Source organism: Phasianus colchicus, chromosome 15 (assembly GCF_987193195.1).
Source record: "Phasianus colchicus chromosome 15, bPhaCol1.hap1.1, whole genome shotgun sequence".
NCBI lineage: Eukaryota > Metazoa > Chordata > Aves > Galliformes > Phasianidae > Phasianus > Phasianus colchicus.
Genome location: NC_143450.1, coordinates 2,722,944 through 2,745,856, shown reverse-complemented (window position 1 = coordinate 2,745,856; position 22,913 = coordinate 2,722,944).

The following is a 22,913-nucleotide window of genomic DNA, read 5'->3' as shown; positions in this document are numbered from 1 at the left end:
AGCTGGTGGAGGAGCTGCACACAGCAATTATCCAGGCTTACTGTAATTGACTGAACTTGTCCAGAAATCACTAAGACAAAGAAAATCTTTCCTTGCCATTAATCCCCTTCTCATCTAAGCAAGACCCCATGAAGTACGTTCCATGGTTGTATGGCTCTGCACTGTCACTTTACGACTGAATTATTTTACGCAGTCCATCAAATTCCAGATTTTGTCCTTCTGCTGTTTTCAGAGGTATTTATGCTGTTGACACTGCTGAAAGTAGAGGCATGCCAGGAGAAAAAAAACCAGCCAGGATCAGCTTTTGGACTGCAGTCCTTCCAGTGAGACCTGCCAGCCATGGCTTGAAGTCCCCATGCAACCTGCTTCTTGTGTAAAGCTGTACCTGGAGGCTGAGCAGGTGAGTGAGCATCCAAAATGCAGCCTAGTGCCACCAGGGAGGTGAACCAGAGGGATTATGCTAGCGGATGTATAGGAAAATGCGTTTAGAGAATCACAGAATCATTAAGTTGGAAAAAACCACAAAGATCCTCTGGTCCAACAATTGGCCCATCTCTACCATTCCCACTAACCACAACACCAAAAGCCACATCTCCACATCTTTTGAACACCTCCAGAGATGGTGGCAGCCCATGCTGATGCTTCACTATTCTTTCTGGGAAGAAATGTTTCCCAACATTCAACCTGAACCTTCCCTGATACAACTTGGAGCCATTTCCTTTCATCCTGTTGCTGTTACCTGGGAGAAGAGGCCAACCCCCACCTCACCACAACCTCCCTTCAGGGCATCGTAGCTGAAAAATCGAGAGATATTCTTTGGCCAGGTCTCAACACAAGCATTGATTTGGGAATGAGAGACTGATTCAGTTACCAAGAAGCCTCTTCATGGCATCTACAGAAATGAGCTGCCAACGGCTGGCAAAGGCTGCTCAGACCAAGCAAATGCACTTTCTCAGCAGAAAGTGCCAGCCCATATGGTTTGCCTGGAAAGGCCATTTCAGAAACTGTTTCTCATTATTTATGTGGAATTTCACCCGTTCCTCAGGAGACGGAGCCTTCAAGCTCAACCTCGTGCTGTCTGCTGTCACAGGAGTTAGTGAGGTGTTGGGAAGAGATGACTGAAAGGGCACTGCAGAAACAGAAAGGCCACTCAATCCCAAAATACCGGTGACAATCTTTCTGAAATCATATAGAAATCTGCTGTCTCTGTACAAGGGAATATTTCAGCAAAGGGATGTTGAAAGTGAACTTGAAGACAGTGATAGAACAAAGCTTTATGCTTTTTAAGTGAAATACTGCTAAAGAAGTAAGTGTTAACTTGGTGAAGCAAATACCAAATGTCCTTCTTGGCAGTAGCTTTGGTCACAGTATAACTGAAGATCTCCCAGAAATTTCAGATTATGAAGTAGTTGTTTTGAGAAGCAGATGATGTTCAGAACTAAATTAGAATAAAACCTCGCCTTCCACTGCTCATCCCAGGTGGAAGGCAGCCTGTATTGATTTAGCTGGCTCAGAGAAGCTGTGGATGCCCCAGTCTTGGAGGTGTTCAAGGCCAGGTTGAATGGGCCTTGAGCAACCTGATCTGGTGCTTGATTTAGTGATTGGCAACCTTGCCCACAGCAGAGGGTTGAAACTGGGTAATCTTTGGAGTCCCTCAAAACCCAAGCCATTCTCTGATTCTCTTACATGATTCTATCTGTTTCTATGTGTTCTTCTCACCCAGGTAGTGGCTTTCCCTATGGGACCAGCCCATGTGGATGTGCCACATCAGAGGTGGTCTTCTTCCTGTAGGGAATGTAGGATGAGGGACCACGTGCCATCTTCCCAAGTACCCATATATCTCTATCCCTGTCAGAGCAGAGAAAGGGCAATCTCTGCCTACTGAGGACCAGATTTGCAGTTGGGCAGCTGAAGACACATGGAAACTGAACCCTGGAGCTCCAGCATCCATCTCGAAAACAACTTCACAATAGCAACAGTCTTGTCTGAGGAAACCCACGCCCTATAAGATCTCCTTACTTCTCTCTTCCATTCTCTATGGGAACTGCTTCTTCCCTAGGGTGAGCTGCTGCATCTGGCCAGCCGTGTAGCCACGTGTTGCTTCCCTGTGGCTCCCGCCTGCCCTGCACATCGCAGCCTGTTCTTGGCATGGTGCTGCATCACAAATCTGCATTAGGAGCATGGCATTAGTGCTGCAGCTCTGTGGGAAGTGTGAGTGCTCCAATTCCCCCAGCGATTAGTGGGTGACAGTTATGATAAATCAACTGTTTTAACATAAACATGTGCACTCAGCATTAACTCTGCATGTGCCTGGTTCTGAGTGAGGAGATTATCATTCACCGGGGACATCACCCAGTAAATCCATCTGAGGAGCTGTTGAATCCTTCCACTGGCTCGTGCATGTGCGTGTGCCCAGCTGTGACACACTGATGCATGCACAGGGTGTGCTCAGCACTTCCAGCAGAGACACAGGTGCATGCCACCACCTCTAGGAGCAGTCAGAGCAGTTTTCTTCTCCAAGGCAGGGTGGTTGGTGTGCACAGCCCACTGGAAATGTGTCCACATGTCACTGGTGGGGCTGCAGAGCAAAGTTGTGCTCCATCTTGGACAAAGTATGACCCTTGACCCAAGCTTGGGTTGGGACCAAGCAGAAAGTATGCGGAGGAGCCTGCAGCCAAGAAGCAGCGCTGGATAATGCAGACAGGGAGCTGTGATGCCCAAATACCAGGTACCTGAGTTCATGCCCCAAGGCCATAAGGCACCTCCCTGACCTCCCCACGCACAGTGTCCTGTGGTTGGGGCAGAGTGCCACTACTACCCCATGAGGGAACCCGGGTGGCATCCCAGGAGCTGTAAATCACCGCGTCTCTCTTCACACTGTGGCAACTCCTCGTTTAGTGTATGTATGTATTTGTGTATTCCTTCTGACATTTTTATTATTACGAGAGAGTTCCCCTGAAGGGGGATGAATAATGAAAATGCAGCCGGTGGATATAGGAAAGTGCGGAGGCAGAGAGTAACTGCTCTGTCTGAAGATGCCCTACTGCAATGTGTGTCCCCTGTCCACATGGCCCCATGCTCCCATGCCAGCACCTCACCTGCCCTCCCCTCCTTCCAGCACTGGCATGAAGCCAGTGCATCGTGTCTGCCATCCCTTGTCCCCCTCTGTGAGCTCCATGTCTGTTCTCTTGCCTCCAGACCTGCAGACAATCCCTCTTCCAAAAAGGTACTCATAAACATTGGGTCTCCTCTGCTGTCCTTCCTGCCCAGGCACCCTGCACTCGGTTGGGATGTGGAGGGAGGAGAGCTGAACAAGTTTGATGGGGAGAAGTACAGGTGCCATGTGAGTCCCACCAGGGTATTCTGTGCACATCCCAAGGATAACTTGGAAGTCTGCAAAAATACAAGAGCACTTGGCTCAGAGCAGAGGTAGCCTTCATAGAGTGTTGGGCAGTGGCAAGTTATAGGGTGAGTGGGGGGAAAAACTGCCCCACATCTGCCCCACATCTGCTGATTCTGGGGAAAGTCCCCAGGGTGGATGACAGCACCGATGCCACTGGCAGTGTTTGAAGATCAGTTAAAAATCAACAGTATCTGTTTCCGTGGCAACCTTGCCATTGAGCTGGAAGGAAGCGTCATGACCCTCCTTCACTGCAGAAGTGTGGAGAGACCCTGGGTAACAGATTCTGGACAAAATGACATCCCCATATCTGCTGGGCAAGAGCAGGAGGATCAGAAGACTGGACCCTGAGGCTGGAGCCATTCATCCCATCCATGCTGCCAAACCTTCAGCCCAGAGCTCCGCCTGGGGCAGAGTGATGCTCCCTTCCAACAATCATCCAATGTCCCCACTTCCATGGGGATTCAAAGCCTGGGAACCTTCTCGGAGAGTTTGTGATGAAGGGAGGGATGTGCTGCAAAATCCTGCGGCTGCAGAGATCAATAGCACAACATAAAGCCATTTATATCACTATAAAGGGAGCATACAAGCTAGAATTAGTTACACTAAAATGTCTGTCGCGGAGTATTAATAGGGTTACTAAATATGTCATGCGAATGGCAGCATAAATTTCAGCATTAATAAGGGGCATTTCTGATCCTCAGTGCAGCTCATTGTGAGTGGGGCACTCAATAATCCAATACTACGCATGGAACATGTGAGTGTGATGGGACCAGGCAGGGCCTGTGATCCCCTGGAGCTGCTGGGCTGGGGGATGAGCACCACTCAAGAGCCAGCCATTGATTTTGGTGCAGAGCCACAAGCACAGGGTGCAGTTTTGGTTCTCATGCTGTTGCTTTGCCCCATTCTGCTCCCCCCTTATAATGTGCGCCTGCTGCCATCAAATACTTCTCTCAAGGCAGCAATTCAGCTTTCTGGCTGTGCTGGATTGTTTTTGGTTCTTGCATGGAAGAAGTTAAAAAATAGAAATGAAAACCTACAAAGAGGGAAGCTTTCCCAGAAATGTGAGCTCTGCCTGCCTGCTGCCCATGGCACAGGGTCCCCTCCACCAGCCACCCTGCCCGCAGGCACAGGAGGAAAGCAGCCCTGCTTTTACATGAAATATTTAACTGTATCTAAGTTAGAGCTGGCATGCATCCACTGCAAACAAACAGCCGTGCAAGAGCTGAACTGTCAGTAAATTCCTCGGGAAGGAAGAGAGGAAAACATATCTTTCAGCACCGAAGTATCATTGCATTCGCTCCTTTTAGTTTAAATACTCTTTAAGGGAGAGGCTTTGAACCTACTGTCCTGCTGCTCAGAGCAACTTTGGCTAAGATGTACTAGAAGGGCAGTTATTGAATTGTTGATGCTTGGTTATTTATTTATTTATTTATTTATTTGGTGAGGCAAATGAAGAGAGAAGAAATAGACACAAGAAAAGGGTGCAGAGGAAAAGGTAAAAATATAATTTCCATCTCACTTTGGCTTAGTCTCTGAGAAATGTCAAGCCTGCAACCTGCTCTTGTTTCATATTTGAGAGCAAAGCTTTGGCAGAGGACTGGCAGCAGCCAGCGAGTTTACCATGGGATCCAAGCCAGGCTCTTCTTAGGGAGGCAAATAAGATGATGGGAGGAAGAAGAGGCACTGATCTGGGGGGTGGAGGGGGGCAAAAAACTGGGTGCTCCCCCAATGAGCAAGGGAATGCCATTAGGATGCTGGGCTTGAGGCAGAGGCTGGACACCTTCTGTGCAGAAGTCCCTGCTCTTTAGAGGATTCCTCCTTCCTTTCCCTCAGCACTAGTGACTCACACAGAGCTTGAAAAGAAGAAGAAAAGTGTATTCCTAAACATTGTTATTTTAGGTTCATGAAAAACAGATTGCTCACTAGGTAACAAGAGAACAACTTGCCAGACACATGTAGAGGTCACGACAATTGTGATTCATCTTACTAATCTAGCAGATATCTAGAGCCATTTAAAACATCTTTACGCTTGGCAGTGATTCACGTTGACTGCTCCCAAGCACCTTTCCCAAAAACACACGGTTTCTTCACTTCTTTGTAACTGCAAGAGTTGTTCACACAAAGTAAGGAGAAAATACACCCTTGCCAGCTAACCACACACCTCACCTGTAGATAAGAAGATTCAGACAAATCCAAGTTATTGTCTGCACTCAGATAGCAAAATATGAATACATTGCCTGCTGCAGAGCTCTACAATGAGTGCTATTCCAAGCACTTACCTCCCACCTTTAGTGTTTCTGCATCCATCATTCACAGCTGGACCAGAAGCACCTCCAGGGTGTAACTCCAGAATGAGACCTCAAGAGAGCAGCCAGCTTTTCCAGCCCTACAGCAATGCTGACCATGTCTATGCAAGCCTCCATCTCTGGGATGATGGAAGGACATTGGGAGAAAGCTGGTGAGACATGCAGGGAGTCTGTGAGGCTGGATGGGAAGTAGGTAAACTGAGGTTCTCCAGAGAGGGACAGCTGTGAGGTTTGCATCTGGAAACTTCAAGTTCCAACTGGAGCCAATGGGAGAGGGGAAATGGGACATGGGTAGGAGGTCAGGGCCTGGGCTACAGACTATGGTGGGGTTGTGTGGGTTCTTGGAGAGGTGGAGAAAAGGCCATCATTCCTTTCCACACCATGTAGTGTTTGGAGGAGAGGAGGAACTGGAGACAATCACAACGAACCAAGGATGTCCAGCTACAGCCCAACTTACTTGATGTCACCTGCTCATCCCCTATCTCTGGTTATTGCCTCAGCACAGAAGTAGTGAGATGTCTGTGGGACTTTCTTCAGAACTATGTGCTCCCACCCATTCTCCTGGTGTGCACATGAGGTCCTTTGTCCCATCCAGGACCATCTGCTGGCATGAAACGGCTCCTGGAGTCTGCAAAAGCCCCTAGGAGACAAAGATCTGCAATCCATCTTGGCAGGCTGGGATTTAGGCATATGTACTGCCAAGGCAGCATTAAACTATCTTTATCTGCAAAAGCATAGGTCCCATTTCCATTTGTATTCCAGGGAAGAGATCTTCAGCCTGAGCTATAACATCAACATGTTGAATTAAAGGGTTTTTCATTAGTTACAAGGAAGGTGAAAATCATCTCCTACTGAAATGTGATTTGCAGCAGTATGCTTCAGGGAGGTGATTGTGCCATACTGCACAACAGGTTTCAGCTCTTACCCACAGTCCTGATACAGGAGAGGGAAAGCTCAGGGCCAGGGCTTGCCTGAGCAGATGCAGCACACAGGAGGACATCCAGTCCTCCTTCAGCACCAATCTCTGTCTGACCCCCAAATGGAAAACTCCATGTTCTTGGGTTGAGAGCTTGGTCATGTCTTGAAATTTGCTGCCAGATGCTTTAATATCACCGTGAAGATGGGGAGCAGCTGGGCAACACCCACAGGCAGGACTTAAATGGGTTCAGGGTATGTTACTCATCAAGCATCCCACAGTAAAGGGTTGAGGAGAAGTGAGATGAGATCAGGTTGCTTTGTCTTTCTTTGTGGATGGACCTTTGAAGAGCTCAGCTAGTTGAAGTAGATATAGACAGTCATGATTAACCAACAAGGGGCTGACGTTCCAAAACGTGCACAGAGCTCATGGTTTTATTCTCCACTGCAGCAGATGTAGGGTTCTGTGAAGCACTGGAATTGGCATCACAGGTTGAGGATGCAAGAATGTGAGCATGCATTGATCCAGTGAGAAAAAACATATATGCAGCTGCATACACTCTGTTTACACAATTTTACTGTTGTGTTTTTGTTTTTTTGTTTTTTTATTACACTATAAAGCAAGAATAAGTGATCAGAGACAAAAGAATTCAGTTATCAGCTGCCAAAAACAAGACAGAGAGAAACACTGCAACAAGTTGCACAGTCCATAAAAAAATAGAGCCTATTGACAAAAGGATTGCAAAGCAGGCAGCAGGTAATGATAAAGATGAAGGTAATTACTAAATAAAGTTTATTTTAAAATACCGGGATATTCTCAGTTGAGAAACATTGCTGATCAACATTTCAGTTTACTGGATGAAATAACATCCCCAGTAAGGCTGGAGAAAGCAGAAACAAGCATGAATTCGACATCGGGTTCTCATCCTATCCAGTAAATGCTCAGGAACACTTCTCATTTTTACTGTAGCCTCTGAATATGAGGCTGACACCTCACCAGGCCTAATTACAGTGACACAAGAAATCTTGGGCAGTAATAAGTTCCTTCCTTTTTCTGACACAGGCGATGAACCCATCCGAGCTCACATGCTGGAGACAAATCCACAAAGCCTGAGTACAAATTTCCTCAGATGCCTCGACTTTGCGTTCCATTAACAAAACCCGGGCTAAAACTCTCTCCACTTGTCCCTTTGATCAGTTTTCCCAGCTGATACGAGATGAGGAGGTTGACATCGGAGCAGCGTCCTAGTTAGAGGATTCGGAGCGCACTGACCAAGTCATTTCAGTTAATCAATTACCCATTCCGTGGTCCTAATGGCTCTTTAGACCTCATTCTGCTTCGTGAAACTGCAAACTCGAGTGCTCAGCTATACAATTTATTAATGAAAATTCACTTTATAGCAATTTTAGAAATTACGGAATGGAAAATAAAGATGATTAAGAGTGTCTGCAAAGATTCAACAAATGTATATAAGATTTTAGATCTCCGTTGTGAGTCGGTAAATCTAATCAATGACTAAACATTATATCAGAATTAATATTAACATGGTGGTAACTTATTCTAATTATTGCATAACCTATTTTGGAAGAGTAATTTTTATATCAGCATGAGCTGTTGGTCTTTAATCTTTCATTAATTTCATTCATAGCCTTTTATTAATTTGCCAATCAAGCTTTATACTTGAATTAAAAGCTCTGGGACTTCCATGTGTCAAGTCAACCAAACGATTTCAAAATCAGGATTTAGGAATTTAGACAGTTACTTAATTACTGCAAACACTAAGTTCGTTCACAAGGCCTTTTCCTCGTCGTGCCACTCATGGTCCCACTGTTCAAGTCAATGGTTTTGCACCTTCTGGAAACTTGATTTTTTCTAGGAAAGGTCTTGGAGAAAAAAAAAGAGAATACAGGCTGTGAAATAAAGGACTGCTTTGCACTGTGTATGTTCTCCAATGCACAACAATTTTTTAGTCAGCTCTAATTGTTGCACTTCTTAATTACCAACGTCTGTCTTTGCTAGTTTGTCTTCCCAACACGCAGATGCAAATCAGAGAGATCCTCTCATGATGCAGCTGTAAAACCCTTGTGCACAGTGGTTGTATTTCCTCCCCACCTGCCCACCATCAGCACTTGTGCACCATCCCTGGCCCCAATGGCAGCCACCCAACCCACGACTCACAGCACCCAGTTGCCCTTCCACGCACCCAGCCCCATCCATACTCGTTGTATGCCAGACAATGTTAAGGCTGTTTGTGGGACAAGGAAGAGGGAGATAGAGCTATCACACCAAGCAGGAATGCGTATGGGCGTAGCTGGGTCACTCTTATCTGCATGTGGGGGTTTCGAGCCCATGCATCTTTGTAATGTGCTGCTTGTAATGCTGCTATCTGGTGACCTTAATGCCCAGCTACTGCCTTGTGGATATGAATATCATGAATATCAAAGTTACTGTGGTGTTTACATTGAGTTAGAAAATAGATCCCATCCCGCCCACAGGCGCTGGCTTGTTTTCCAAGGTACATATCCTTGTTATTAGTAATATATTGGTGGCATTTGGAATCGCAGACAGGGAGTGGCAGCAGGGATTGCTCTCAGCATGGTGAGATGCATACATAGCCAGGGGCCCTGAGGATGCTGCTCCCTGGTCACACACACCTTGCAAGACCAAAATGCTCCTGTGTGCTGCTTTATCTTTCTTGCATTGTCTATAGCAAGTGAAAACTCACTGATTGAGATAAAAGCTAACATCTCTGATAATACATTTCATTCTCCATTGGAGAAGACCAGCTGTGAAATTGCGTCCTTAGGTGTGGGCAACCTGCTGCCTGAACAGTTTTCCCATTCACAGCTGCCAGAAGAAATGTCTTCTTTCAAATGGAAGACATCTAAACAGCCACTGACACAGTGGGGTTGGAGGCAGTGGAGGCCAACAGGGCATCCCAAACAAGTCCTGCAGAGATGCTGCCCATCCCAGCAGGGCGGCAGGGCGCCTCGTAGCATCACTGCCTCCCTCTGATGAGCTTCTGACCTCAGTCATGACAAAGTGAAGCTCAGCATCCTCCTTCCTTTGCAGAGCACTGGGGCAGGGAGAGGAGCAGGTTGCTCCCGGTGCTGTGCGACAGGGATGCAGACGTGGCCGCTTCCAGGCTCGCAGGTGCTGCTGCTCTGCAGATGTGGAGCAGGGCTCTGGCACTCTTGTGCTTTCATCTTTGGGGTGTAAGTCTTACAGTTCTGGCAGTAGCCTGAGGGCAAATTGTTCCGGAAAGTTTGAGCAAAGCAGGTTCCACTGCTTCAAAGTAGGAAGTGAATGACAAAAATACATAATTGCCTTCCTAAGAAAATAAAAAGCAACTTTTTTTGGCAGATTGGCAAGTACACACTTCCTACGCACTTTCCCTTCTACCCAAAACATGATTCCAGCCTTATTTTTATTTCAGGAACTGTGAATTATGAAAGGGCTCTCCCCTCCCTTTTCCTCTGCCTTTTTCTCTTGCTCTCTGGCTCCTTCTCTCCCTCCCATTCCCAACTAGCCTGATGTTAGTTTATAGCCTTCACATGCAGACCTTGTTCTAATTTACTTTATACACACGTTGCAGGGCCCGGAGGACAAGGATTGGCTTGCTGCTGCTGTGACTTTATGAATAAATCCTTTTGCAAAACAAAATCCCCCTGCAGTGCCACGGCTGGGTGATACGTTTTACTGACTCCCAGTGGTACACCTCCCGACTCAGAGCTGGGGATGGGCAAACAGGTCCTGGGGCAGCCCCAGCCCATGGGATCCATGGTGAGTTCTGCTGTTCCATCCCCTGGGGAAGCATTTCATGGGAGAGAGATGCAAAGTCGTGTGTGGAGCACTGCAGAGGTAAAGGCTGATCTGACTCAGCTTCACTCCCTGGCTATATCTGCTACAGATTATGCCAGCACATTGGCAGGGCTGAGAATAGCATGAGAGACCTGGATGGTGAGATAGGTAAGTGTCTGTGGGAGCTTCTGGCAAGAAGAAAAGGATGAGACCAGTTTCAGTATGCACAGAGGGCACTTGACCCCAAGCCCTCCACTTGTTCAGTGCCCCACGCAGGGCTGGGATGCAGCGCAGCCCCAGTTGGAGTAGCTCAGATGTTAGCTGAGCATGGGAGGTGCTGAAACTCTGGCTCCAGGGGCTCTGTGCAGGAGGCACTACTGAACACCAGACATGGGAACTGCTAGCACACCTGGGCATTACTTGGGCATGTGCACATTGCTGGGTGGGTGAAATACCATGAGAACATTAGCCACGTGTCCCCACTGCTGGGTGTGCTGAGGACTGCACGTCCTGCACACCCCCCACTGCCATTTCTGCAAAATGAAGGCGAATGCATCTTTTCCTGCTATGCCCAAGAACAAAGAACAAATCCTTCCAGGACAAGCAATATAAGCAGGAAAGTAGATGTTTGTATAACTCTACATTGCAGGAAGGAGATGGGCAGGGCACCTATTTCAGTCTCCCTGCCTTCCCTCCATTCAGCCCCCAGCCTGAAGTGAAGGCAGTGACAGAAGATGACCCACAGTCAGTGCTGCTTTGCAGTGGCTGCTGTAGAGAACATTGCAGCACTGCTCTCAGCACTGCACTGGGCTCTCAACTCCATGTCTGGAGCCACTGCTACCTCCACTGTCACTAGCACCACAAACTGCTGTCACAGCCTGGGGCTTTGCTCCCAGCTCCTCTGGAGCGTCTCAGCCCTGGCTCCAGTCCTTTGAAATGCTGAGTAGGAAGAAAAGTCATGGGAGGCCATGCATGTTCTCTGGGAGTCCCCAGGAGGAGAGGGGTCCAAAGCTAGGGCTCTGGCACAGGAAGATGTGGTGCTGGCACCTATTATGGAGCATTGTGGAGCTCCCACTGGAGCCCCAAATGAGCTGAACCCCACATTCCTGGTGGCACTCCCTGCCCTGTGCTAAAGCTCTGTGTGCGTTTAGCATCCCTAGGGATCCAAGGAGCAGGGTTGATCCCCGCTGAGCGTCCTCCAGCAACATGACCCTGCTCATTGCTCTCCCTCTGGAGCAGCACTCGGAGAACAGATCCCCTTCCTAAGAGCAGAGCCCAGTTTCCCAGCTCCCAGCGCAGCATGAGCTTCCCAAGCCCACAGCCCATCCATCTCCTGGCACGCTCATCTCCGCAGTGCCTCTGGCAGAGCAGTAAGCTCCTGAATATTTTATGTGGTTATTAGTCGACAACATAATCTATCTGAGGGGAAGTCAGAACTGCTGACCGAGCCATGCACACGGCAGAGGGGCTCTGTGGCTCCCTGGCAGCAGCACCTGCTGTGGGCTGGTGGCTGCTCCTCACGCATACTGCATGCCCACGGCCAAGCGTGGGCACCTGCTGCACTTACAGGAGGCCAGATTGCATGCCTCCGTGTTTGCAGGGCTCATGTGTATATCCCCACCACCCCCAAATTTGTCACATATGGTGCAGACAGAGAATCTTGGTGCAGGGGCATATGCTATGCGGTAGCACGATTAGTAAGACATTAGCCACAAATATGCCAGAGATGCAAACAAGTGCAATGCATACAGCAGTACAAACAAACACGGATGTGAGCATGTAGAAACTGTACCCAGACCTCTCCTTCGTGTGCAATGGGTCCAAGTTCTGCAAGCCTGCAGCCACCTGCACCCCAGTTGTGAGCTGACCCTCACATGCACTGCGGAGGATTGCTGGCCAGCACTTCATCGGGTGCAAAATTCCATGCTCTGTGCATGGAAATGCCTCCAGGTGCAGGCTATCACAGTGCTCAGGAATGCAAATGGGCAGTGCTGTGCACTGTGCAAGCAGACTAGCATACGGTGCAAGCCAGGCTGCTGCTGAGCACCGTGCTCCGCTGCCTCCCCAGTGCTGGCACTGCTGCTCATGCAGGGAGCTGAGTCATGGGTTTTTAGCTTTCATTTTTTGATTTTCCAGCCAGATCAGCTTCCCAGCCCAGTTTCTTGCACAGCCACTCAGACATGGCAGAATCTCAGTCCTTTCAGTGGTAGATGGTGCTGCCGAAGCAGCTCATGGGATGCTGCAGAGCAAATCAGAGCAAAGCCGAGCAGAGCAGAGCAGGGCTCCCTGGCTGGGACCCAGCCCGCACTGCTGCCGAGTTGCCCGGTGCTGCTGAGGAAGACAGTGCTGAGTGGGTTCATCTTTATGTAAATCACATTCACTTCAGCTGGCTTCCAGGATAATCAGTATTAAAGGGAAACTATTTTCTAGTTCATTAGAGGAAAGCTGCGTCCCTGCGGCTGCTGCTGTCGGCACCTCCTTCTCCTTCCAGGAGAAATGATCTCCGCGAGCACAAAACATGGAGGCATTCACACTCCAAATGTCAAGTGGGAGAAGGGGGAGAGGAAAGGTGGTGGGTGCCAAGGGTGTCCTTCCTTCTCCTCTCTCCTGGAGGGTCTGAGCAAGAGCCTGCTACTTCCCTCAGGCTGCTTTCTGCCAGCCCTCATGGCTCTGCTAGCCCTATGTCTGCTGTGATCCTGTGGTCCTTCCCTTTCTCCCCTGCTATTGGACCCCATGGTCTTCACTGGACCTTCATCACCTGTCTTCTCTCTGGACTTCCTGCCGCTTCAGAGCATACCAGAGAACCCAGGTGTGCAGGCAGTTCAGTGGCTGTGCCAATGCACAACCTTCTTCAGATGGATGCTCTGTAGTCACCCCAGTATTAGAACTGTTCTTCTCCCAGCTCTTCCTCCACTTTGGGGGAAGATGTTGCTCTCCCATTCCATCAACAGACCCACATGCTTATGGCCAGAGTTACGAGCATGGTCTCAGCAGTGATGTTTTGAGCATTGCAAGGATGTCCCCTGACTGACTTTGGCACTGAGATCTTCCCACTGCTGGAGGACAAGGCTTTGTGTTTGCCTGAAACCAGGAGCTGCTAAACTTGCAGAACTCAGCGTTCATCCAGCTGCCAAGAAGAAATGGCATGGTGCTGGAAGGAGTGATGCTGGCACTTAGACCCAGGGAGCAAAAGCTTTCCACCTGACAGGCTCTAGGAATAACTTGCTCTTGCTCTCAAGAGGTTTACCTGTGTGCAGAAAGGATGTGGCATGAGAGGGCCTCACCAGTCCTTCTTTAGGATTTCAGAAGGGGGCGAGGTGTCTTGTCATTCCCCCATGACAACTGGGGGTGCACTGCTGGTGAACCCTGGGCACTGCCCTGGGTGCGGTGGGACAGATTGACCTGGACCACTCTTTTTGGATCATATTTCAGACCAAGTTCCAACAGAAGGTGTAAGAGATGCTCACTCAGGCATCCTTCAGGTCAGTGTGTTCTGTCAAGGCTGTCTGGGAAGTGGCACAGCTGCAGCACACAGCTCTGTCTGCCCATCTGCACATCTCCATAGCATATGCCAGCATGCACCATGCTGTCCCCAGAGCCAGGCCACCCCCAGTGAGACCTTGTCCCCTGCTTCTAACCTCTTTCCTTTCTGGCTCTGGGTGATACAGACGTCATGCTGATGTGTGTCAGTGCCCAGGCACATTGGTGGCAGGCAGAGAATTGACAAGAGGACACTAATGCAGAATCATTAGTGGCCTTTATTAGGATAGCTTCAAAGCATGCCCATTAGGAGCACTGCCCTGCCCCGGCCTCTGTCTGCTGCAGAGGAAGGGCAGAGATGTGCTGAATGCACCGAGGGGTTTGGCATCCCTCTGCCAGGGTTCTGCTGAGATGGATCGTACACTGGAGCACAGGATGTGGGGCAGAGCAGTGAGCTGGGCCAGGGGCAGCATGATGAGTGTGAGCTGTGTGTGGTCATCACTGCAGGAGTAGGCACAGCTCTGCAAGGGGCACTCCTGGAACTGTTGTGCCCAGGGTGATTGCAAAAGTGAGGTTGAAAAGACCTGAGACGAGTGTCCCAGCATAAAAGAAGACAATTTGGGGGGAAAAAAAGTGTAAAACCTTGCCTGTGACACTCTTGTAGCTCCTGGCCAGGCTTGCACGTGGAGCTGAAGAGTTAGGGTGAACCTCTCAGCCCTGCAGCAGGATGCCAAGTCTTGGCCTCGCAGAGGCATTTGCTTCCCTGGCTCGTATCTGTAGCCAGAGTATTGCTCCAAGGAGAGGCCAAGACTGACAGATGATCCCTCATCAGCTGCATAAGCAGAGCCCAAAGTCCCTGTTCCCACCTACGCCAGCTAATTGCTTTTGTTCCTGACCCAACAGGGCAGAGCCGGTTGTTGTGCCGTGGTGCCCTTTTTAAGCATGCATGCTGTGTCTCCCCGCTGGGCTGTGCAGATGTTGGTGAGCACTGATGAGCTGCTTGCTCTCCTCCCAGGCACCGTGCGTGGGCTCTCCATGCAGCAGGAGGCAGCTGGGGGATGCTGCAATGTGGGGCAGCCAGCCCACTGGAAGCTACTGCTGCTTTTGTTTGGGTTCTCATGATGAAAACTCACCTGCCAATCAAGAAGAGAGCTCTTTTAGGCTGCTCATGTCCTCAGACAGAGTCTTAATGTGTTTGGGATCTGTAATCTTATGATGATGCTGGTGCTGGTAACATAGCCACCACTCGCAAAGCGGTTAAATGGGCAGTGTGTGAATGATGGGAGACAAAACCACCTCTAGGATGGGATTCTGCTGACCCACATGAGTGCTCCAGCCTGACCTTGGATGTCTCCACGGGTGGAGAATCCACCATAATCAACATGTTGCAGTGCTTCACCACCATTATCTTAAAGAGCTTTTTCCTTTCATCCAGTCTAAATCTCCCCTCTTTTAGTTTGAAACCATTTCCCCTTCACCTAAATCCGCACCTGTCTCTGCAGGCTGATAGGGTGATGTGGGTTTTCTGTCTGTCACCAATGGAAGAGGTGTGAGCTGTGGGTCGGTCTCCCATTGTGCACTGCCTATGGGATTTGCACACAGAAGACATTGAACCTCTGTTAGTGAGTGAATTCTGTACTCACTCCAGAAGCAAGGGGAATCTGGGCGATGGGGAGAAGCATCCTGAAGAAGTCCTTGCAGCATTCTGAGCTGAAATTCCCTATAGATGTGAGATACAGATGGAAGAGATCAAAAACAGGGGGGAAGCCAAAGGAAGCTGCAAAGCTCTGTGTGTGTAAGGGTGGGGCTTGGAGTACTCAAAGGTTTAACACTCTTTAGTTAACTCAGGAAGTGGAGAGTAATTACAAAGTCCTATTGAAGAAATTGAAGGAGTGCTACACTCAACATGAAAAAGATGCACATGAGAGAGGGCTTCTCAACTGGAGCGTGTGAAAGAAGGTGAAACCATAGAGACATTTGCAGCTCATCAAGATCTGAAGTGCCAATTTTGCAATTATGGGTGCTGAATCTTCAGTAGGAGATTGAAATCTGATTGTGATCTGGAGCAAAAATTTTAGATGGCGCTTACTCGGAGGCCCTAAATTAACCCTCTACAGAGCAATTAGAATTTGCTAACCCAAGAAATCACTCTAGTGTCTAGTGTGAAAGGTACAGAGAACTGTCATGGCTTTGACACAGCAGGCATGGCAGAGAATCCAAAGTGGCACAAGAGTGAAGCAGAAACACACTGGACAGAGCTGGAGGCCCAGCAGGAACAGCAGGCAGCGATGCACAGGCCAGGGCTGAGCCTGAATGCAGAAGAGGTACAAGACCAAAGTTCATCACAAAGGATGGTGCTAAGGTTGAGATCATCTGCAAGCAGCAGACAGCTTTCCAGACTACCCCAGCCTCTGCTGCATGCCTGTAGCATCTCATGTCTGCTTTCTCCATCCATTACTGTCATGGGTCAGAACAAACCACTCCTTCTGAGGCTGCTGTGAAGCCCTCCGCTCTGCCCTTGAGTGAGGGCTGCCCAGCAATCTCCAATACAGCTTAATTTGATAATAACCTTGAGCCAGTTTAAATACTTCAATCATGCCACCTCTTAATCATCTTCTCTCAGAACAAAATAATCCCACTTTGGTTAATCTCTTCTCCTGTGAAAATCCTGTCACTCCTTTATTGTCTAAATGACTTTACACTGCGCTCTCTCCAACACAAAAATATCTTCCTTCAAATGAATTGACAAAAACAGGACATTACTCCCAGTGTGGTCTAAGGAGCTTTGTGGCATTGTGTTCCTAACCCCGGCAAGCATCTTGTTGAGCCTTGACACATCCTCAGCACCCTGCAGAGGACAAGCCTGCTTTATCCAGGTGTCTGTCACCTGGAGGGCTCAGTCAGGAGAAACTGAGGCAGAAGATCTCAAACCTGCCTTTGTTTAGATACAAAAGGAAGTTTAAAAGGTAGTAAGTACGGCATTAGCTCTTCTACTCCCACGCAAGAAATAAACGGAGAAAGGATTTTTTTCTCCCCTACTCCTGCTTGTTTGTTGCATTTTGTGTCACAACTCCTTCTGCCTACAATGAAACAAATATAATGTGTCCATATTGAATGCAATTTGCAGAGGTACTAAAGGAGAAGACGCTGATATTTAAGTGTGACACATTATCCCCAGCAGCATGAAGCTGTGATTGAGAAGCACTCAGTCCCGAGACCCGCGGTGCAGCTAATGTCTCCCATCATAATGCTCCACACAGGGTGGACAATCCTTTTCTCCATCCCTTCTCTTGCAGTTATCATTATCAGACAAGTTTTTGTTCTGCTGGTGCAATGAGGCCAAGCATGAGCTCAAATAATGAATAGGCACCTTTCTGTTGAGTTCATTGATTTGGGAGAGACAGCATTTCATAGCACTGATTGATCTCCTGAATAACCACTGGCATTGCAAGCTGGGCTGAGATGCTTTGATTCTGTGTCTGTTTCGAGATTTATTTTCCTGACACACTGAAATGTGACTGAATTGTGTACACTGGCTTAGATCACATTGCTGGTTCCTCAGCCTCCTTCACGCAGACCCTCAGGAGTTACAACTAGAAGCTTGCCACATTAAATATGTGACCTCAGCAAGGGTATTTCTGGGAGGGTAAGAAAAGTGTCTCCTCAGAGCCCACCACCAAGAGGGGGCATTCTCACTTTCTTGGCCAAGTGGTTTTCCAACAAACCTGCCTTGTGTAAGGGTGGAGTTCAGCTAAATTATCACACGAGGTATTGAGAATAATAACCTGATTTTAATTATTTGAAAGGAGACTATAGTAAGGTGGGAGTTGGTCTCTTCTCCTAGATAATAGCTGTAGGATGAGAGTTAATTTGTGCTAGGAGAAGTTTGGGTTGGATATTGAGGAACATTTCTCCTCCAAAAGAGTGGTTGTGCACTGGTAAAGGCTGCGCAGGTTGGAGGTGGAGTCACTGTCCCTGGAGATGGTCAAGAACTGTAGAGATGTGGCACTCAGGGACGTGGTCAGTGGGCATGGTAGGGATGGGGTTGGGGTTGGACTTGGTGATCTTAGAATTCTTTTCAACCATTCTTTTCAACCTTAATGACTCTATGAACCTATGATTATGATGTTGATTGGGCTGTCAGGCCTGGGCAACTTGATATAAGCAAAGTCAGGATGGAGTGATGATGTGGGGTGGTGTGGGGTGAGTTGGGCTGAAGTAGGAGTTATTGAGGGGAAAAAGGAGGGGTTTCTCCTCTCTGCAGAAGGTTGGTGGCTCCTGATGAGTAACTTGTCAGGCCTCTGGTTCTGCAGGCCTTGGTGGCCAAGTACAATTCCCCCACTACCAAGTACTGTCCAGCGACAGGATAGATGTGACAGCAGTGTGTCCTTTGTCCTACTGGTGCACTTGTTTTGCTGCAGCACTCTGCTGTGAGGGATGGAGGGATCCTTCTGGCTGAGGCACCAATGTGATCACAGAAGTCCCATCCCAGGCACTGTGTGATGACCATCAGCTCCAGCACACTCTCCAAGATTTACTTCTGCTCTTATGGAGAGGAGAAAATGAGCAGCAAGGAATTGGGCAGGGGCTGATGGGACAAGTACTAAGGCACTCCATGTGTATTGCATAGATTCATAGACTCGTAAAATCATTAATTTTGGAAAAGACCACTAAGGTCACCATGTCTAACCATCAACCACCATGCCCAATAACCGCGTCCCTCAGTGTCACATCTCCGTTGTTTTTGAACACCCCCAGGGATGGTAACATCACCACCTCTCTGGCAGCCTATGTCAGTGCACAACCACCCTTTCTGAGAAGAAATTTTTCTTGCTATCCCACCTGAACCTCCCCTGGCACAACTTAAGGCCATTAACTCTCATCTCAGTGACATGAGAATGCGGGATAAAAAGCAGAGAAAAAATGTGGTGATGTGGGGAATGGTGACGGAAGTCAATCAATCACAAAGAGGGATTTTGCAATATGTTTGGTCACCTATGTGTTTCCTGTTTTCCTCCTTCATTTGAAAGGTAGAAAAAAATGACAGAAGAGAAAGAGTTCACATTGAGTATGAGACTTAAGAAAGTGCCTTGAATTGCTGATCTGATGCCTGGAGAGCTGGATCATGCTGGAGCACTTGGTCTCTGTAACTCCACTCAATAACAAGGAGTTAAAGGAAACCTAGGGAAAGAAACTCTTTAAAAAAGGAGCAGAAGGAGGAAAATGATGATAATTTACTAAGGAGATGGGGCACACTGAAGGCAGGCAGTTCAAACGGTTATGTGCTCGCGGAGGGTGACCCACACTATTGGCTCCTATCACCCAGCTGGTGGTGTGCTGAAAGGCTCCGGGATGCAATGTGCTGCCCTGGACCTGACTGTGGGATGCTGTGAAAGGATGAGTCCTTGTTCAGTGCTGATTTAGGACTCTGTGAAGATGAGCACAGCTGTGACCGTCTCTGCTGTGTCAAAGGAGGCTCAGCCCTCATCCGTATGCACGGGACATGGTGGGACTCCCGGGCGAGATTATAAAGGCAGGTAGCGGAGCCCTGACAAATGTTCGGGTTGTAAGGATCAGACATGGAGAGAAGTCCTCTGATTGCAACCCAGGCAGTGCCACACAAAAGGCTCTGCTGGCGGCAGAGATTAGGAAGGGCAAACAAATTTTCATGAAGTGCAGAATTACCTATTGGAAAAGGCCCTTTCACGAAATGTCAGGTTCCCACGCATGCAAGGACTGCCAATGAGTGCTGCACTGCATCTACAGCCCCCCGTGCTCGCTGACCCTTGAGATATGGGCTGGATGCAAAGCGCTGAGGTTGAACTGCCATGGGCAGGAAGGTGGGAGGAAGGCAGTGAATCCTGCCCTCAGCATCTCTGAGCTGATGAAAAGCTGAGGTGAGATCCTTGTTAATACTCTGCTTGGTGGTGGTTGTGCATGCTGTGCCCTTCTCATTTTCACAGTCTTGGATCTCTATCTTCCTCCCAGCACCTGGGCAATGCTGATCCTGCCACTCCAGTAGCATCCCAATCCCTTTGTTCCCAGCCCCATAGTGCATGGCACTGAGCTGGTCCCACGTGAGCTGCTTACCCCCAGCATCCCTCTGTGCTGCTTGAACGAAAGTGGCACACAACACTCTTCAGCCCTTTTCCTTCTCTCCCACCTGACCTGAAGCTTGAGGACAGGGCAGCAGGGCTGAGCTCCTGGAGGATCCCACCCTGGGCCCTATGTAACACTTTTGTCTGCTGGTTTTAGGGTGTGGGAACACCAGCTTGTGCTGAATGACAGCAGTAAAAGAGGCTGTCTTTTTTGGGAATGAGGGAGCATCCCAGGGAGGTAGATGCCACCTGGGTGCACCTAATCTAGTGGGGAAAGGGAGCATTGCTTTGGGACAGACAGACAGACAGACAAATCCCAGCTGCCAGAAGTGCAGCCAGCAGGAGAGGAAAGGAGAGGAGAGGTATGCTGGAGGCATCTCCCATCACATACCCTTGAGGGAATTCATTCAATTTCTCTGAATTTCTGCCTTTTGTTCTGTTTGTGAATACACTCTGATTTCTCCGGTGTGCACGTGTTTGCCTGATACTCTGGATGAACACATTGCAGCCTCCAGCACCCACTATTAGCTATTCATGCCCTCTCATCGGGTGCTTTTCACAGTGATTTCAAGAGGGAAGGATGACTAATGCATGCCAAACAGTAGGTAGCACACATTTGGAGTCCAGACTCTGACCTATAATCCTTGATGATAAAGCAGATGAAATGCTCGAAATGAGAAACTGCTCCATGCAAACCTTGCATTTCTCCCATTCCTGCATTTGTCAGCAGAAAACAAGGAGGTCTTGTAAACAGACATTAAGGAAACTTTGACCTCTTCTGCATGCCTTTGGTAGAGGAAGGAGTTTTTGGAAGCAGTCTCACAATGGGTTAATGGCATTGCCGTAGTGGAAAACACTGCTGTGTGCTGGGGTATGTACAAGGGACACATCCGACTCTTTAGTGCTAATGAGAAAAAAATAAACAGTAGTGAAATAGCCCATACTGGATTGCCTCTGTGCCATGCACAGGGGCTGCAGCATGGAGTAATGGCCCTGCTGTAACTTTTTCCCTCTTATTAAGTCACCCGAGTGATTGTTTAATAAAGGTTTTGTCACCGCCAGGTCTGAAAGGATGCATAAGGGCGCAGCTGCAAGGTTCTCTTGTCCTCAATTGGACACATACCCAAGAAGAATAGGTTTCATCCCGCTCAAACTCTCAGCGCTTCCTTTTTGAAGGCAGAATAGCTTTCTGACCTTGGACAATAAATGTGGCGTGCGATTAGCGGCACTTAATGGCACATCCGCCAGCACGTCTGGCTTTATGTGTGGGTATTTCATGTATCTCGCGCCCTCCCCAGAGAATAATACCAATGCTTCAAAGTTCCTATAATAAAAACTCTGCAAAATCATGCTAGAATTTAAAAGTTAAGAGTGAAATAAAATAAGTAATGGTCATTTTCTTTGGCTGGCCTTCATTACGGCAATTTTTTTTTTCTAGGTCTGAGACCGAGGAATCTACTTTTATTGGGAAATGGCCATCACCATCTCCACTTTCAGAAAATGACTGATGTCGACGTTATTAAGGAGACTGAAGCTACAATTTGCTGTGAGTAAAACCAGCTTTTCCAAATGGTCTGCTCCATGGGCACGGTTCCAGTGCAGTGAGCTTGGAGAGAGTCTCGGGTAGGGAAGAGGAATGGGAAGACATGTCAAGGTCCAGTGGTGACCGTCTGGCACTGCCCTGCCCATGGGACATCTCTAAACCCTTCCCAGTATGTATTGGGCTGGCCAGCTCTTGGTGCTTCAAGGGTAAATTAAGCCCAAGACCTCAAAGGAGCTGGCACATCTGTCGTAACAATTGTACCCTAATCTGGAGCCAGGGAATAAATAATCGATTAATTCTATTTCAATTGAATTTTGGAATTGATTATTGCATGGTATGGCTGCAGTATGTGTGTGTTTGGGTAATGACAACATACGCCTTTAATATTTTTAATTTAAATTATTACTGAGACGCGCTCTCAGATCTGACTGTACTTCAGCACATTTCTATATCATATTTCTTTTTCCTGGGAGAAATAGTCATCATAATCATCAGTGCCATCATCATTTTTGCAATTGGAAACTCTCTTAGACAGGGAAGATAATTTTCCAGAGGAGTGGGTGCCCCGCAGGAATAAGCCAGGACAGTATGTATCTGCTCCCTCATTGTACATAATGATAACTAGAACACATTCACAAAACATTTGGGAAACATTTCAATTTACGTACAAAAACTGTAAGAATTATTTTGTTCTGTATGATTGTTATCATTATTATTACAAATAGACAGAAAATTCAAAACATCTGGAATCTAAAGCATATCTGCTGCAACGTCGCAGCAACAAAGCTCAGCTAATGTAGCGAAGCTCAGCACAAGTCCATATAGGAAATGAAGATTTTATTTTAAAATGAAATTGATTTCCCTCGCAGGCATTCTCTTATGCCCACATACTTAGAAGTGCCAGGACGTGCGTATCCATGTAATCTATCCACAGTACTTGCTGTGACAGAGGAGCAGTAGGAGATGCTGACTGCGAAATCCACTTTCTGCCTTACGACTTCTGAGCTTGGGATGTGTGGATTGGGGTGAGCCTCTCGTACCCTCCAGGTTCCTTTTCTGTCCACCCTGCATCACCACTGTGGGTCACTGTACATCAGTTCCCCTTTGCTCCCTGCCTTTTGCCTGCCTACTGGGCATCTTATGACTCTGGTCTTTGCCTTTATTTTCTTGCCGTTGTTTCTCCAGCTGTTCCTAATTTTTGCCTGGCCCTTATTTTAAGCTGCTCTACTTTCTTTTTCCACTAAAACACATAGGGATGTGCTGTAGTATTGGTGGTCTGCTGGTCAGGGGACCTGCCATCCCTGTGTCCCTCCATACCCCAGCACTACCATTCACACCTCCTCACATCAACCTTACACACTTCTCA